We start from the raw sequence: 17,428 nt of genomic DNA on the forward strand, positions 1-17,428 counted from the left end.
CAAAATCCAAAACTTGGGGCAGGTTACAAGTGGTTTCAAGGAGAACGCTGAAAATAAATGGGCACCAAATGAAGTATATAATGCGGAAAGTTAATGGTTCTGAATAGTGTTATGTTTGTACTATTTAATAATGCAGATGGAAACAAGTTCAGGAACAGTGTAGAGATGAAGGACAGAGATTGAATTGCTGTAATTTGGTGCAAAGAGATGTCATAACATTGTCAAGACAATGAAAAAGTAGAAACCATGTCATGGTGGGCATCTAAATCTTTCCTGACAACGCATTAGTAAGTGTTGCAGGAAAAATTCTTTGTGAATAATGGAATAAGTTTAATTAAAATAAATATTTCACCATTGTAATTTCCAGTTTTCTCTCATAAATGGGAGTGAATGGTCAGGGCTGTTTGATGCAAGAAACCTGCATCAAGCAACATGGCATCTTCCACCACCACAGCTTCAGGCTTTCTTCTGACTTGTACTTCCAACAGCTATCAGCGTCACAATTTATAACCCTTTCAGAAGGATTTGTAAACGAGCTTTTGGACTGTTGCTGTGTCACTTCCATATAGTTCGTTTAGATTTTGATTGGAATATGTTCTCATAGAATAAGAAATGAGTGCAGACCTTGTTCTAATTGAGACAAATTTGTGCTTTTTATCTTATATATATACACACAGCCACACACAAGATAGATACATAGATCTGTCTTATATACCTATTACGTGTCTTATCTATATGTCTTATATTTATTATATATACCTATATATAAAATTAATAGATATAAAACTTTTCTTTCATAGATCTAATCAAAAATTCTAAAATATTTTAAGAGCTCACAGAGGTGTATAGTAATTCTGTTTATAAGACAGATATTCAGTTTATTTCGGTCTTTTTCATATTGTCACTGAACAATTGATTTACTATTGTAGTCTGTTTTGTTCCCTATAAAGCAGTTTAATATCTGAAGAGATAATAAATTTTGTATCCTGTAGGAATAGAAGCTGTAATTGCAGTTTCTGAACTTCCAAGCAAATACTGATACTTTTTTTCCTTCCCTGCCATAGAAGTGCATGCAAAAGGAAAATGAAAGGATCCTTTTTGGGGCACTTGCACTTCAATTGCGGACGAAGAGCCAAGCAATTTGTAGTTCTTTTACACTGACTTGCTCCTATTTCTTGCTGCCTCTTCAGCTTCTCAACTGCCTTTAAACCATGTGTACTGGAGCCAGAAATACACTTGAAATTTAGTCATGTTAGGGGAAAAAAAAAATAACTCATCTCTTATACAGCAGTAGGTGGTAGTTCAAATTTTGTGTGTGTAATCATACGTATATCAGCATATGTTTGTGTGTATATAAATACATATATGCCTTAGTCCTAAGCTGCTTGTGAGGGAGGACGGAGGAGAAAGTAAGTGAAAAGTACGGGAACACTTTCCTAATGCTAAATTCCCAATATTACAGAATCAGAGACTGCCAGGGGTTGGAAGGGACCTCTGGAGATCATCTAGTCCAACCCACCTGCTAAAGCAGGTTCACCTGGAGCAGGTTGCACAGGAGAGCGTCCAGGTGGGTTTTGAATGTCTCCAGGGAAGGAGACTCCACAGCCTCCCTGGGCAGCCTGTCCCAGTGCTCTGTCACCCTCAGAGTAAAGAAGTTTCTCCTCATGTTCAGGTGGAACTTCCTGTGCTCCGGTTTGTGCCCGTTGCCCCTTGTCCTGTCACTGGGCACCACTGAGAAGAACCTGGCCCTGTCCTCTTGACACCCACCCTTTAGGTATTTATTAAGCATTGATGAGGTCCCCTCTCAGCCTTTTCTTCTTCGGGTTAAAGAGCCCCAGGTCTCTCAGCCTTTCCTCGTAGGAGAGATGCTCCAATCCCCTAATCGTCTTTGTGGCACTCTGCTGGACTCTCTCCCATAGTTCCTTGTCTCTCTTGAACTGGGGGGCCCAGAACTGGACACAGAACTCCAGATGTGGCCTCACCAGGGCAGAGCAGAGGGGGAGGAGAACCTCCCTCGACCTGCTGGCCACACTCTTCCTTGTGCACCCCAGGACACCATTGGCCTTCTTGGCCACAAGGCCACATTTCTGGCTCGTGGTCAACTTACTGTCTACCAGAACTCCCAGGTCGTTCTCCGCAGAGCTGCTCTCCAACAGGTCAACCCTTAGCCTGTGCTGGTGCATGGGGTTATTCCTCCCCAAGTGCAGGACCCTACTCTTGCCCTTATTGAACCTCATTAGGTTCCTCTCTGCCCAGCTCTCCAGCCTGTCCAGGTCAATATCCTCTGCTATTAAAGCTCCTCTGTTTGAAGTGCTTGCTAAAGTCTACATTTTTCACCTTACATGGGTGGTCTCACATTGACAATGTTTGCTTCATCTTGAAGCCTTCCAAAGAGTTTAACATCCCCTTGTGTCAAAGTACGTCCTCGGCGTGACAATGCACGAAGAGAAGAGAAGGTACTGGTAGCTCTTGCACTGGCTAATGCTGCATCAAAGTATTTTCCTCACTCGAGTCATGATAGCTTTTACTTGGGTCAGATCAACGGAGCACAACTTGTTTGTGTCTTCCAGTTGGTGGCTTGTAAGACAGACAGGGTGTGCTCCAGATCATGAGACATGCTGTGCGTTTCAGGCACTCATTCTGGGGAATTCATGTGTTTGCTTTGCTGGTCGTTTTTTGTGGCCACTGGTACAAGTACTGGAAAACACTTCTTTTCATGCAAAGACAGGAAAATTAGAAGGTGCCAACTGGTCCATTAGGAGGTGGATTTTGTGCTGTTATTCTGCCACAGGTTCGTGGAAGGAATTCCACAGCGTTCCTGTTGCAGAAGTTACTGGGTTGACTTTTTTTACCCATTTCTACCCAGAAGTCATGATTTCTGGCTAAACTCAGTTGCCAGTGCCACATGAGTACTTCAGTAATTACTCTTCTGGTTTTTTGTTTTGTTAAGATCTAGGTTTGGTTCTGTTGTACAAGTAAGTCCTTTTAGATGCTTTTGCCATGCGTATCTCGGTGTCTTTGGTATTTAGAGTCGCCAAGTGGTCCAGCTGGAACATAACCCACTCCTCACACCTAAGCAGAAACCAGTCTGCTATAAAAGACCCCATCTGCAAGATTTCATATTCATTGTTTCTCACGTCTGGCTGTGGAGCCTTCTGCTTGATAGCTGCAGGTTTGTCTCTCACCTTGCCTGTGCCCAGTACCACTCCTGGGGAGTAAAACCTCCAGGCTGGCTGCTTCACACTCCCAGCTCTGTAAAATGACACTGGAAAATGTTGGCCCCCATCCAGTGGGTGGTGGCTTGGTGACTGCCATGGGCCTTCAGAAAGCCCATGGCTGCTTTAAGGTGCCCGAGTCAAAGTGAAGGTGACGTGTTTGAGGTAGAGGTGCAAGCCTGAAAAGCAAATGATTATATTCTCGTTTCTCAAAACTCACGTCATGACAAAGCAGAATCCAACAAATGTAGGTAATGTATTTTGAAGTAACTTTGTATCTCAAGCTATTCAGATGCAAATCTTAAAATATTTGCATTTATGATTCTCAATACTTAGAGGTAACCACATTGTAGCTGTTCATTTTGTAAATACCCTTTTTCAGACTGTGTTGTGTTTTTATCTGCAACAGTTGTCTCTGGAGTTCTGCATTTGTCATGGGTGTTTTCTTCTGTACAGGAGGAAGCAAAGCTCAGCAGCACCTATGTCCACACCGTCAGAGGGCATGTGAAAGCAGCTTGGGCTGCAGTGCTGTCACAGGCAGGTGTTCTTCCTACCCAGTGTCTGAGAACCACCTGGGTCTGGGCGTAAAAGGATGTGGCTTGCCTGCCCTGTGGTGTAGCTTGTTGGCAGTACTTGGGGAAAGGAGGGAGGGTGTATTTTGGTGTCGGGTATGATAGACCCCCTTTTTGTTCATGAGGCCAAGAGGCAGGATCCGTCCGCGCTTTTGAAATTGCGTCATGTCATGCTTGTCCTGAAATAGCATGTAACTCTTGACTAAGAGGTCACAAGCATTTGTCAGTAGTGGCATTTCTTGCTGTTATCCACACCTTTAATTAACATTTACCTTGAAGACTGTCTGAGGGACAGCCAGATGCAGATGCTGGCTTTCAATATAGCTGCAGAGCTCTCCCTGAATAGCTACAACTCAGTCAAGTGACCTGCAAGCTCTGGCTGCCCTTGATGCTCGGCACAGCCTTGTGGCCCCCCTGCCTGTACCTAGGCACTTGCTGGAAGCTTCGGTGTCCTTGATGTCCAAGGTTGAACATCTTTAGGAGTGATGGCCAAGCTGGAAACTTCCAGCTTTTGTCTGTCTACATTGGTCTCATACGTACCCCTCCTCATCTTCCTGTCTTTGTACATGATTGCTCCCAGGCTTTCCTTCCCACTGGGAAAACAGGCTGCTGTCATGTCACAGCAGGGAAACAGAGGCACATTTGAGTCTCACTGCTAAGGGTTATATAGAAAGCTTTTCTTTATGTCCCATGGCTTAGGAGCAGAGGATAGTGCCTTAACTTCATCCAAGTCTCATTTTCCTAGACAATCTGAATATATTTTTAAGGTCTGAAATAGGAGACTTAATTTCTTGGGGTTTTTTCCCTCAGGAGGTTAGGCCATATTTTGTCTGTTTGGTGTATAAAACGTATGTTCAGGCTGATGTAATGATTGAGTAGTGTTGTAAATATCGCACTGTAGGGAGTAGTGTATTTTATAAGAGTTTGTTTTACAGTTTCTTGTAAAAGTCTGCCAAGTGAAGTTTTATGGTTTGTTCATACTTGCCATTAGGATAGTTAATAGGGTAGGGTTTTTACTATAATAAATAATCCAAAAGGGTGCAGTCCACTTTGTGCTGATAATTAGGCATCTGTGAAGTAAAACTGAAATAAATTTATGCTGTATAGTGTGGTAATCACATTGTTCTCTGGTTTTGCAAACCTGTACCAGACTGAGCTTAAGGATGATTGCTGATCTCATAGATGTTGCAAAAAAAAAGTAGTTAAAGTGCTGTATCTTTTTGACTTCATAAAGAGCTTTTTTTTTGTCAGTAGTGTCTGGAGAAACTGACATTTTTCTTAATTGCCTCCTCCAGCTCTAATCCAAGAAATCCTGAAAGGCTTTTATAACTTGTCCATGTTTTCTGATGGTGAAAGCAGCATGGTGTATGTGCCTGTTACGAGACCCTATGCTTCTAATTATGACTCTTGTCCTAGAATCAGGGGAAGAGGAGTCACAGGGGCCTGACAGAATCAGTTTGCTGAGTAATTTGTTGGAGATCCTCGCTTGACATGGAGGAATTGTGTATTTCATTTCTTTCACTTTCTGGGTCTTTTTATGTCTTTATCTATGACTTAAGTGGTACAGATGTCATCACATGTTTTACCTAGCATCCTCCCTTCAGAAACGTCTGCGAGTTAACCTCAACATCACATTAGTTACAATTGAAATTCCCCAGAGTGCTGTTATTAATTCAGGCTGTCACAAGGTGTGTTTAAATTGGCCGTGGTCATACAGTGCCCTGACCTGGTACAACAACAGGCTGAGTCCTCGTGGTGTGTCACGCTACTGCCTTGACACAAAGTAGGCTGGCAGGCAGTTGGGACATCTGCCTGTGGCACATGATTACGAAAGTCTAGATAGCGACCTGGAAGTAAGTACATTTGGTAGTATACAAGAGTCAGTATAAGAATTTTAATAGTCAAATTTAATGGGGTTTAGTCATTTCTATACTTGGGAAATTCTCTTTCCTTTAGCAAGTGTAGCTTTGACTAGCTACTGCTTAATTCCCTTTTGTCTGGGTCTCTGTGTGCCAAAGCGGTGGGAGATTTAATGCAGTCAAGAGTCTGGAATCTGTTGATGTTTTAACTGTGAATGCAGATGAAAGCAGGTAAATTCTACAAATGGCATGACCATTCTTTAGTGTTCTCTGTGCTTACAGTGTGCATCAACAAGGACTATCCAAAACATGAAATCTTCTTGCTCCATTTCTCCCCATTACATCTCCCTGTGTTCCTCTCATCCTTCTTTTTCCCCTGCTTATCTCTTCGTCTGCCCCCATAAAATGTATTTGGAAATACAGTGTGAAAGAAGAGCCTTCAGGGTATTGTTTGACCCAGGCATATTTCTGGCCATTGTATATTAAGTGACCAGGGAGATTAAGAAAAAGTAACCAAAATGCTCTAATCTTCCTTATATATTGCTCTGATGGGTACTTTGGTCTCTTTGACATTTGAACTACAGCTGGAAGAAACAAACGTGGCTTGAACATGGAGGGGGAAAAAATGGCAAAACTAGGAGGGTTAAGGTGGTGGTGTTGATGTGCGTTGCCTCCTCCCATTTCAAAGAGAGCTTTCTGTGTTGCATCCCCAGAGAGCCTTAATGGGCAGGTCTCAACCATACGTTTTGTGCTGGTCATCAGCAGCTGGGTGTCCTTCATTTAAGAAGGCCTGCAGGGACGACAGCTTCTGATAACTGGGGTAACCCCAGCTGTGTGGACACTGGGGTTAGAGTCCCCGTGCGGTGGGGAAGTGCTGTACAGTTGAGGAAGAGTCGGGTCCTGAATAGTCTCTGGATATAGAGCGTTGTTGATGCAGAAATCAAGGTGGGCGGCAGATCTTTCCAAGAGTCTTACTACTTCTTAAATCCTTCAATTTATATTTTTTGTACCTGTATCTAGTATGTAGTGACATTGTGTTTCTTGACCATTCTTCATTCTTCCCTCCTCTTCCTCCTTCTCTCCCGTTGTTCTTACTGTTAATGTTGTCTTGCAGCATTGAGTCAAAAAATCTGAGACTTAATTGGAAGTCCATCTCTGAGCCCAAAAGATTTGTCTAAGGAACATAGAAATGGGATATCTGGAATCCCTTTGAAGTTTTTGCTATTCTAAAGCTAAAAAAGTGTTGTTGATCAAGAAAGAAGAAGGTGCAAAGACTAAATTCTTCATTGGAAACATGCTCACTGGAGGAAAATGAAAATTAACATTTTGTCTCTGTTGAGTATTCATCTGTTTTCAAGCCATCTTGTCACTCATGTTAAACAAGTTCTCATTGATGTATGCTTTTTCATTAAATTGAAAAGTCTGTTTCTAAAATTTCAACAAGAAATGCTCCAATGGGAATCTCCTAAATAATTCTTAAAAAGAACCAATCCCAAAACATTAAAAAAAAAAAACAAAAAACCCACCCCCTACTCCCCAAGCACGTGAGCTAGTAAAGCTGAACCAGACCATGAATCCGGACAAAGGGTCTGTGCTGCAGGTTCTGACTTAAAAGCAGGAAATTATTTGCATTTGGATGGATAAAAAGATTGCCCTTTTTCTGCACTGTGCAGACTGAGCTGTAGGCTGTTCATACCCTTGAAAATTTAAGGAAAACTGAACTTTGTGCCAGCACTGGTATGCCTGTTGCAGTGGTTAAGGGTCTGCTTGGTGGGGAGCTCAGGGGTCCGTGACACAGGAGCAGGGAGGGGCACAGCCAGAGGCAGCATTCTCATCAGCTGTCCTAATACAAATTGTTCCTAACTGGGAGTCAGTGCCCTAAAATGAACATTAGGAATTACAGACTTGCTTAGTTTTTCTTGCTTTTTTCCCATTCTCTGAAGTTCGCCATCAGTGTAGGTTCGCACCAATTATTGAAATAGGTGAATTTTGCACTACATGAATTGTCCATCACTAAATTGGTATTTTAGAGAAAATTAATTTATTTGGGGAGATAGTGTGGAAGATTTTCTGATTTTTGCTGTGTAACATTTCAGCTAATTGGTTGGAAGTTCATTTTTTATTTTTGTAATAGAACTGTTAGAAACAGAAATAAAGTGCTTCATACCTCTTCTAAAACATTATTGATGGTACAGCTTATCAAAGAACTTCTGTATTTTAATGATAAAACTTAATTGCTTTTCTTTATAAATTAAACTAAAGCATCACCAAGTTGTAGTCATAATGTTACTGCTTATGTTGAATAGCTCTAGAGGTATTTTGTCCTGTTCATGTATTTTATATGCTATTAACCTATTCTGTCTCACATTCTTGCATTAATTGGGTTTGTCGCTCATGCTGGCTGTTACTTAATATTCAGGTATTTCATGATCTATTTTTAATAACAATTCCTTTTAAATGTGGAGGTTGTTAAAATAAAATTCAGAAAGCATAGAAATGCCAGAGCATTAATGACTCTAGAAAGACTGCTAAGTGTTGGTTTTCTTCTTAAGACCAGCAAAGTTAGAATGGAATTGATGAAACAGTGCATTGCTTTGAGAGGTAATTATAGTGATGCTGAGCTGGCAAATCCAATCACTGTTTGAGTATAAAGTATTAACTGGAGTGATGGATGAGGTTATGGGTGGAGAGGAGTAATCTAATTGAGGAAGTGATGAGTAGAAGATAGCCAGGCTTTCATGACCCCTGATGAAAGCAGTTGCTAGCTATGCAGGCTGCCTATACGACTTCAGCTTGTTTCAGGAGGTTAACGACATCAAGCTTGCACATTTAGTAGAAGGCTGACTTGCAGAGAAGGGTTACATTTTTTCGACCTCACGAAACAGAGCCATCAGCTGCTGTGTTTTCCTTAAGTAATAGGCAAAAATTTCATAAGCAAAAATTCTAAGTTGTCGCTTGTGATGACTTGAGATGACTGAAATGTGGGAAAGGTTTACTATACATGTTCAGCTCAAGAAACCCTTCTGATATGTCTGCGAGATGTTCTGAGAAGTTCTCGTGATACAGTGATATATACAATCCCATTTCAAGCACTGCACTATTTTATGATGCATAAAAAAATGGAAACTGAGAAATTTATGGCTGGCTTTTTTTTCCGACATGTACTGTCACACCAGCATGAGTGTGTGCTGGTGGATGTACATAGCTGGATAGCCCTCCATAAAGTTATCCAGCAGTTCCTGCTCTATTTTACCTTTCAGTGATATATGTAATAGCAGTTTTTGTGGTCTGTACCAGAAATAAGAGCTCAGCATTGAGGTGGTTTGTGTTGTGGAAATTTAAGAATTCTTGTGAGGCTATGCTATTAACAGCACAATGTAGTAAAGCATTTTCTGTAGTGAGTACTTTTTTTTTTTTTTTTCCCCTGTAACAAAAGTGACACACTTCGAATACATGGATGAAACAGCAAAAACATACAGGATTTTTTTTTTCCTACATGGAAAAGGTTTCTAATCTTGCATGCAAATGTTTTGGCTTTGATTACATGATGACAAGCCATTTCTTCTTATGGGATCTCTAATTTGGTCATTGCTGAGCGAAAAATAACACTCAAATTGTGACCTGAGTGTTAAACCAGTAAAATGTTGATCTAGAGAAATGGATCTGTGCTTGCTTCTGCTGTGAAAGTCTTCTGCTAGGCTTGGCATGCTGTGGCCACCATAAAAAGCTTGATACAAAAGGTTCTGCTTTTTCTTCTGGCTGCATGAGTGGAGATAATCTGCTCTGCAGAAGTGTTGGCTTCTTGCAGCTGCTGCTGGTGGCAGCTGAATTTAAAAAGTTTAAGATGGCACATTTTCTGAAAAATGTTATTCATTAAATAATGAAAAACATTAAATTGAACATCCCGAGTTACTACGTGCTTCTGGTATTTTTGTTGTTGTTGTTGGCTTTCCCAACTGTAAAACAAAGTTGTTATTCTTCCAGTTTTACCCTGTTGTTGTTGAGGGTACCAAGACGATGAATTACACAAACAGGGCAAGTACTTGGTTTGGTACAGAGTTCATGCAGTCTGCCTCAGAGAAGCTGTAAGGACAGCAGGTTGGACAAGGAGACACTGAGTAGTCCATTCTGAGTATGGCAGAAGTTTGGTGGAAACAAATGTGTTGTAATAGATCCAGATTTTTCTGCTGATTCTCAAGCTGGCTGAAATAAGGCTGCACAGGCGACCTTCACTCTGCCCTCTTCCATCACATTCAGGTTTAGTGCATTTCTGATGTCAGGATTTTGAATTTAGTATTTTTTTCAGTGTCATCAGGCTCAGAGAGCCTGATTTTGTGTGTTTACAGATACATTTACTTTTCTAGTTTTTAAGTTTCTCTTTAGCAAAAATAAGTAAGAAATAGTATGGGTTAAATATTTTATTACTCTGTCCTTTTTTAAAAATTACATACTTCTTGCTGAATCCTCCATCTTCCCAAGAAGATCTGTCAGAACAATAACAACGGCAAAGGCTTTGTTTCAGAGAGAAAACTTAGGTCAGTTTTGAAAAAGTGTTCTTGCATATCAGTCAACGCGTACCTTCTGCGAATGCCCGAGATCAAATGTTACATGCTACCTTGTATAGCCATCTTTGTAAGCAGGTCAGCTGTGGGGCGAAATTTTGAATGGTATGAAGTATACTTTCTTGTTTAATTATGGGGAAAAAGCTATTTTTATCTGTCAGAGGCAGTAGGGCAAGGAATGCGTGTTTGGTTTTTATATATGTTCTATTTAAAAATCAATTAAAACATTTTTAGTGAAACTTTTCCTGTTTTCTATCGAAGTTAATGAAACCAGGCGCATTCTGGGTATTGTTTTTGTATTAAAAAATTGTTAAAAAAGTATAGTAAAAGGAGAATGGCAGTCTGAAGCACGTAATTCAGTTGTTTGATAAGGTCTAAGAACTCAAAAGCAGCCTGTGTGACACCGCTTGAAATAGTTTATTTAACTTTTTTTCTATTAGGAAATGTGAAAATGAACATAATTGCAACCTCTTCAGTAAAGGAAAGCAAAACCAAAAATAATTGGAAGTGACAAAATGAATGTCTGAAAAGTGCTAGGCAATATGAATTGCTCGTCCTGACTTGCTGTGCAATGGAAGGTGCCCATCTGAGCTCTTAAAAGTTTAACTGTCTTTTAATAGGTGTTTGTATGTGTCCAAATATCCCATTATTTCTTGTTGTGAGATACCTGATTTACTAATTTAGTATAATCCAACCCTAGCGAAAATAACCAAGGCAGCTTTTAAGCAGTTTGTGCTTTTGTGGTCACTAAACAGACAGACAGAAATATTATTGCTGAGGTACCTTGTAGGTCAGACTTTCAATTCTGTAAATCACTGTAATTTTCCCAACTTTAATGCCAAAAGCCATTTAAAAGATCAGTTACCAGACTGGAGGTCTGGCATAACCCTTTTCTTTCCTGGCTCTGTGCCTAATCTCACAACCGCAATGCAGTTTAATTCTTGTCACCCGCCCCCCCCCACCCCCCCCCCCGCCCCTTTCAGGAAAATATAACCCTTTTGGTATAACTCCCTACTGTTAGACTTTCAAGGTGAATGCTGAAATCTTCATTCACACTTGGTTTTGACTTCCTTTCCTTTCTTCTACCCCATGCAAAATTACTTTAGTAGTTCTTGTTTGAATTTACTACCTGGATAGTCAGTTTCACATAGTTAGTATACTCAACGTAGGCTTGAAGTTGGCTAGTGTACCAAAACAAAGTTAAATAACAGAAGGTACAGTGAAGTGCGTGCCCCTGTGCCAAAGTGCACTGTTGGCTTAGTTTTTAGCTTTAAGTAGTTCCTGTGTTGACTTGTGTTTAATTAGCAACATCATTCAGAGGAGGGCGGTGGTGGGATCAAACCCACTTCCTGAGAAGTCTTGTCCTTTGGTCTGAAGAACTTTTTCTGGCATGCAAGGTTTGGAAGACAGGTGTAAAATACCCAGGCTTCTGATGTGCAGGTTTATTGAGGAAGAATTTTGTTCCTTGCCTGTTAGCTTTCTGATTTGCTTTTAACCAAAAGTCCGGTAATTAGGCCATGTCAAATACATTCACCTTCTTGTTTGGATTCCAAGTGTATGTGTCCTACTCTTGTAGTTTGCTTTGTGTTTCTGTTTTGTGTTTTCTTTTAAGGCCTTAATTCATGCAGAGTTTCACAGTTGAATGTGTCCATTTTCACTCCCACAGTTAAAGAACTTTGTGCTCTGGAGCTTTCCTATATGTGGGGATAAATAAGTGTCTGTGTTCATCATCAGTCGTCTGCTGGAAGCAAAGCTAGACCCAGGCTGAGTACTTCACAACCCAGTCCCATCACATGTTTCTTGGAGTTCATTTGAGGGAGCTGTAGAGGCTACGGAGGGGTGGGATTTTTTTGTGCTTTTGGGAACCTGAAGCACAAGAGGCTGGAAACTGGGATGATGGCACCTGCAGTGATAAAGATTATGGATGCATAAGTTACCATCAGCTTGGCCTGTTAGGCTAAAAGAGCACAGGCTGCAAGTTATGTGCAGCAATTGCTTCTCCTCTGTTAATTCCCACAGCTGTCTAGAGCTGTGGTGTATGGCCTTGCTCTCTGTAGGCAGACAGCAGCTTGTTGCTGATGATGATTTGATTCCTCTCCTGGAGTTAGCTTTCCCCCAGCTATTTACTCTGGCTTGGTGACTGGTAAAAACCACAGTCCAGGTGGAATCTTTTTGCCATAAAATACAGTTGCAAAGTGTAGTGAATGCGAATCTTTCCAAATACTAAAACATCTGTCTTGACCACATTTTCATTCTTTTTCACCCACTGATGGAGTATACATTTTTGTTCAAGTTACTTGGCAAAACCATGGTTTAAATACATCCAAATGGATAAGTGTTTATTGCAGAAAAACGTGAGCCACTTCCCAATACCAGTAATTAGTCTGTTTGTTACCCTAAATTGAAAGCTTTGCCACTTTTTTGTCTGGCGTTAATAGTTGCAGACAGAAACCTCTTCTTAAAATGTAGCTTATGCTGCAGCCCCATGAGTTCTGAAACACTGTTAGAAAGAAAACTCACCGTTCTTGTCATCTGTGTTCTGTCTCTGTCCCTGTGGCAGGTTTTTGGAATACAGAAAGCAAACTTCCATTTACTAACATTTTCTTATTTCTTGAACAACAGAGGCAGCATAGTTAGCTTTCTTTCATTTTCCTTCACCTTTCCTTCAGTTTTATCTTCACAAAGTAACAGGATGATCCATACTTCTGGGTGAAGTGAATAGATAATATAATGGTGCCAGCTCTTATTGCAGTGATGGGTTGAGAAAAGGAAGTTATTAGATATACATTACAGATCCATGGTTTAAATATGGCTTGTAACCATGTGCTTAGGTGCATACTAGCAGGAGCTGTACGGTGGTATGTGTTTTAAAAACAGAAATAAGCCCACTGGAGTGGTTTGTATGTTTCTGTTGGAGTCAATGGAAGCAATTGCCTCTTAAGCCTGCCTGGAACCCCAGCGTGTCTGTGGCATCAGAAACAGAGCTGAAGCCACCAAACTTCAAATACCACATTTCACCACGCACAGGAATGGAGATTATTTGTATTAATCACCCAGTGTGCTATTTGGATGATCAAGGGAAGCATCGTTTCCATGATAGTGTGCATGGATTTTAATAGTCCATGTGTGAGGAAGCTGAAGCAGAAGATTCAAAGCCTCAATGACCTCTGTGTCCACCATGAAAGCAAAGTGACAGCCCTCCTTGCCAAAAGTTTCCACTGACAGGAGACTGAGAAATACTAATGTTGGGGGGGAGATTTGCAAGTATTTTCATGGCTGCCTTCAAGGCTAACAGTTTGCCTCTGTTGTTTACTGCTGAACTGTTACATTCAGATGATGATAATATGGCTTTACAAATCTGTGAACTTGTCAGTGTATCAAGTAATTTCTTTGAGCAGCCTTCGAAAAATCCTGTCACCAGCACCACTAAGCTAAGGCGAAATGTCAGCGATTTCTTGTAAATGAGACACTGCAGTCTGTGGTGCTAATAAAACCCTGGCTGGGATGGTATCGAGGGAATACACAGAAAAAGCTGTCAAGGTGACGTGGTTCCAGGAGAAACAAGACTGAGTCATACTTGTTTACCGAAGAAGGTAGAATGTAATAATGATAATACCAGGAAGTAAGCACACCTGCTACGTATATTAAATAAAACCTCAAGACTTCTGAGAAAAATATCAGCATGCACATTCGTTTGTTAGTAAACGTTTGTTTGAAAACAGTGGGTTTAAACTGATTGCTGAGGTGAAAGGTGTGCAGAAGTTAGACGCGCTGTCTGGGAAACAGCACTGTGGTGGTGCTAATTGAGGAATGAATGGTACCAGAGCATTTAGCATGACAGCTCTGCAGGCTGTGCAACAGGGAGGGTTTTGCTGGAGTGTAAGTTCATTCCCTTCTCTGTTGTTCTCTATCGTATCTCTCACATTGAAGAACAGCCAGGATAGTAACAGTCGTTAAATCCAAGGAAACAAAACCAAGCATATTTTTTCATGTTTCTTACAAGACTTAGTACCTTTGGTAATACTAAAAATAGATGAGGTCCACCCGCTGTCTTTGTTTGCAACAGAAGCACATCAAGATGTAGCATCATTTGTATTAAACCTGCATCTTCAAGCATGAGGCTTCAAGTCCCCTGATCACTGACAAATACCGGGAGACCCCCTCCTTCCCCTTGGCCCCTGACCCCTGAGGAACGCTGGCAAGGGACTTGGCAAGGTTGATTTTCTCACATCTGTCATAACTACGGCCTCTTGAGAAGATGTGGTCATCTTCTGTTTGCAGCGCTGAGCATGGTTACCGTGATTGACTCTCAGGAGTGCGTGGCTTAGTGGGTAGCCTTGATATCTCATGTGAAACTGTTGCTGTTGTTACTGTTAGGCCTTGCTAGGATACATCCCTGGCTGTTGTGTAGCCGTGCTGTTTGGCCTGTTATACTGTGTGGTATAGCTGAGCATGATTAAACCATCAGAATAATGCCAGTCCAGTTAGTTTCTGGTATTTGGCTTCATTCAAGAAGAAACGTGTTAAGAAAGTGTAAAGCACTTCGTCTCCCTGTCCCCTTCTCTTTGGAAGACAGTACAAATAGGGGAAGAGACTGACACATCTTTGTATGAATAAAAACAAAATAGCTGGGAAAATAATTACTTTTAGAGAAAGCCTGGAGTACTTCTTTAGAACCTGAGTATAGCTTCACACTTCTGTACAATGAGAGTTTTTAAAACTTGTTAAATAGGGAAATGACCTTCTAAAGCCCAGTTTAAGGTATCTTAATTCTGTAAGTATATAGTAAGGCTTTCACTTCCATTTATGTATCTAAATCTAAGGCAAAACCACTTCTATCCTCATTGTTCCTTTCTCTTGAAACTTGCAGTAAAATATAATCCTGCAAAATACTACCCTTGTGATTTAGCCTTGCATAATACATTGCTAGCAGAAATATGATTTTTCTAGGAGTGATCAAAATAGTAGAAAGAATATTCTAGTACATTTTTGTCCAAGCTTTTTAGAGTATTTTCAGGATCCTGATCCCATAAACTGTTACAGTCTTCCATCACTTCTGGCTTTTTTTACATTGTCAGATACCTAGTTCTTCAGCAAGCAGCAAGTCATAAAATGGATGCCATTTACTTCTGGTAAGTTACTGGAGAGGAAACCAGGGCCCACTGTAACGACAGGCATAGCCAACCAGTGCAAACAGGGAAGTGTCTTCTTTCATCCTGCCCCCTTCACCATCACACCCCCTATAAAAAAAAAAAAAAAAAAAAAAAAAGGGCAAAGGGAAAAAAAAACAAACAAACTTGGCCTTGATGCTGAGAATTTCCCATCAAACTCCTGTGGACTCACATAGCTGAGTTGATTGCTTTTGTGTAGCTAAAAACAGATGGATATTGGATGCACGCATATGGATTATTTTTGAAGTAGCTTTCCATGTGACTAATTGACTTGCCTTTGTTTGTTTCTTAGGTTGTTTTTGTTGTCCTTTTTTAACTTTATGAGCTTGCCAATATCTGAGAGTGATCATTCATGTGAAAGGAAGAGGAAAAATAATTGCACTTTTTTTTAAAGCATGCTGTGTTTGTAGCTTAGGTGAGAGAAAGGCAGAGAGCAGCTTTCTTTAATGTTGAAAGGAATATGTTGTCTGATGCTCTAGATAAAAATCTGGATGTCTTATAGTCAGCATGCCTAGCTTAGATGTCTGTAGCTAGCCAAGACTAGAAGCCCCTTAACCCGGAGATCAGAAACAGATACTGGACTTGACAAATCCACCTCACTCTTGCAGTTGAAACTTGCCAGTGTATGTGTAGTGTTTATTTCATACTCGTAAAAAGGTGAAATACTTGATAAGAAAAATAAAAACCAGAAGAAATACATTGTTCAGAAAGGAGTTACTAAAGACGAGGTTGGAAATTTCAGACATACTGAAATGAGATTTGCAGGGGAAAACCGTACAGTGGAGATGGTGAAATTTCTAAACCAGTTCTTAGAAATCATGAAAAATTAAGAGAACCCTCCAGTGGTTTTTGTGCCCCTTTTTCAGTCTTTCTCCCATGTAAATGGAAGCAGGCCATCCCTTATACAGATTGTTCTGCAATGCAGTTTTTACCATATCCATTTGTATAACCTAGCTGGGCTTTCCCCAGTGGAAAGCTTTGCTATTACTTCAAGTCTCTCTTGTGTTTCTGGAGGCTAGATATTTTGGGGAGAAGGGAACAGGGGATTCTCTTGTTTGTAGAGAGACTTAACTTTCTCCTAGTAGAGTCAGGCTTGTGGCATACAAGATTTTTATCAATATTTCTTAACTTCTTAATAGCCTTTTAAGAAAAATCATACTGTCCTCCTTTTTGGGCTAAGTTCACTTTCAAAGTTGAAAGCAACGTTTTAGAAAATGAAATATTACAGGTTCATTCTCTAAAATGAGGTGAAGGAGAAAAGTTGTTAACTTCCTCTAAAAGGCTGTTCAAGCATACGCAATGCTATGAAAAATATGCAAAACCACTTGTGTATGAAGGTGACAGAAAGTCACTGCATGTTTGAATATTTAAAGATCATTTATTCGTTAGTAGTAAATTTCAAGTAGAAGATCAGATTAACAAGCCTGAAACCTTGCCACAGCTGGGCACCAAGTTAGGAAGCGTTTCAAAAGCAACAGTAGCCGAGCATACATTTTTTGGCCTGTTGCCTGTATCCTTCAGAACTAAGAGTGATCCCAGAAAATTCTTGACACATTAAGCCACGAAATGCATTTGGTAGTCAACTTCAGTATTTCATCCTATTGTCCAAGAGTGATTAAAGTCCTGAGGATTTTAGGCAACTGTATGAATATAAAGCAGTCTGATGGATAACAATATTTAGCCCAGTAGTTTGGGGTTTCTTTGTGAGCATAGGCATGCGTGTGTTGCCATCCTAATATGCATCAGTACCACAGGTCTTTTATGGGGGCCTTACGCCTCATCTGTACAGCGGTGTTGGTAGTGCAGAGATCTGAGCTGAGCCTGCTGTGCTGGAGATAAAGCCTCAAAGACAAAAACTACCAACAGTCAGCTAAGCACGAGTTGCAGCATCGTGTGTTCACTGTCTCTGTCCTGTCCTTTGAGAAAACCAGGCAGCTCTGTGTGCAGTTCCTGTAGAAGTGGCTTTTCCATTCACACACTTTTAACAACAGAACAAAAACCTCAGTGGTCAGTGTAGACTGTTCCAGGTCAGTTCAACACTTGGTAGTC

At 40.6% G+C, this 17,428-nt stretch overlaps 1 protein-coding gene across 1 annotated transcript in view; it reads left to right on the plus strand.

The window, feature by feature from the left end:
- APP (amyloid beta precursor protein) overlaps positions 1-17,428 on the plus strand; it is a 226,775-nt gene that overhangs the window by 107,689 nt on the left and 101,658 nt on the right. The window lies entirely within an intron of this gene.

The sequence above is a fragment of the Leptosomus discolor genome, chromosome 1, assembly GCF_034619465.1.
Source record: "Leptosomus discolor isolate bLepDis1 chromosome 1, bLepDis1.hap2, whole genome shotgun sequence".
Classification (NCBI taxonomy): Eukaryota; Metazoa; Chordata; class Aves; order Leptosomiformes; family Leptosomidae; genus Leptosomus; species Leptosomus discolor.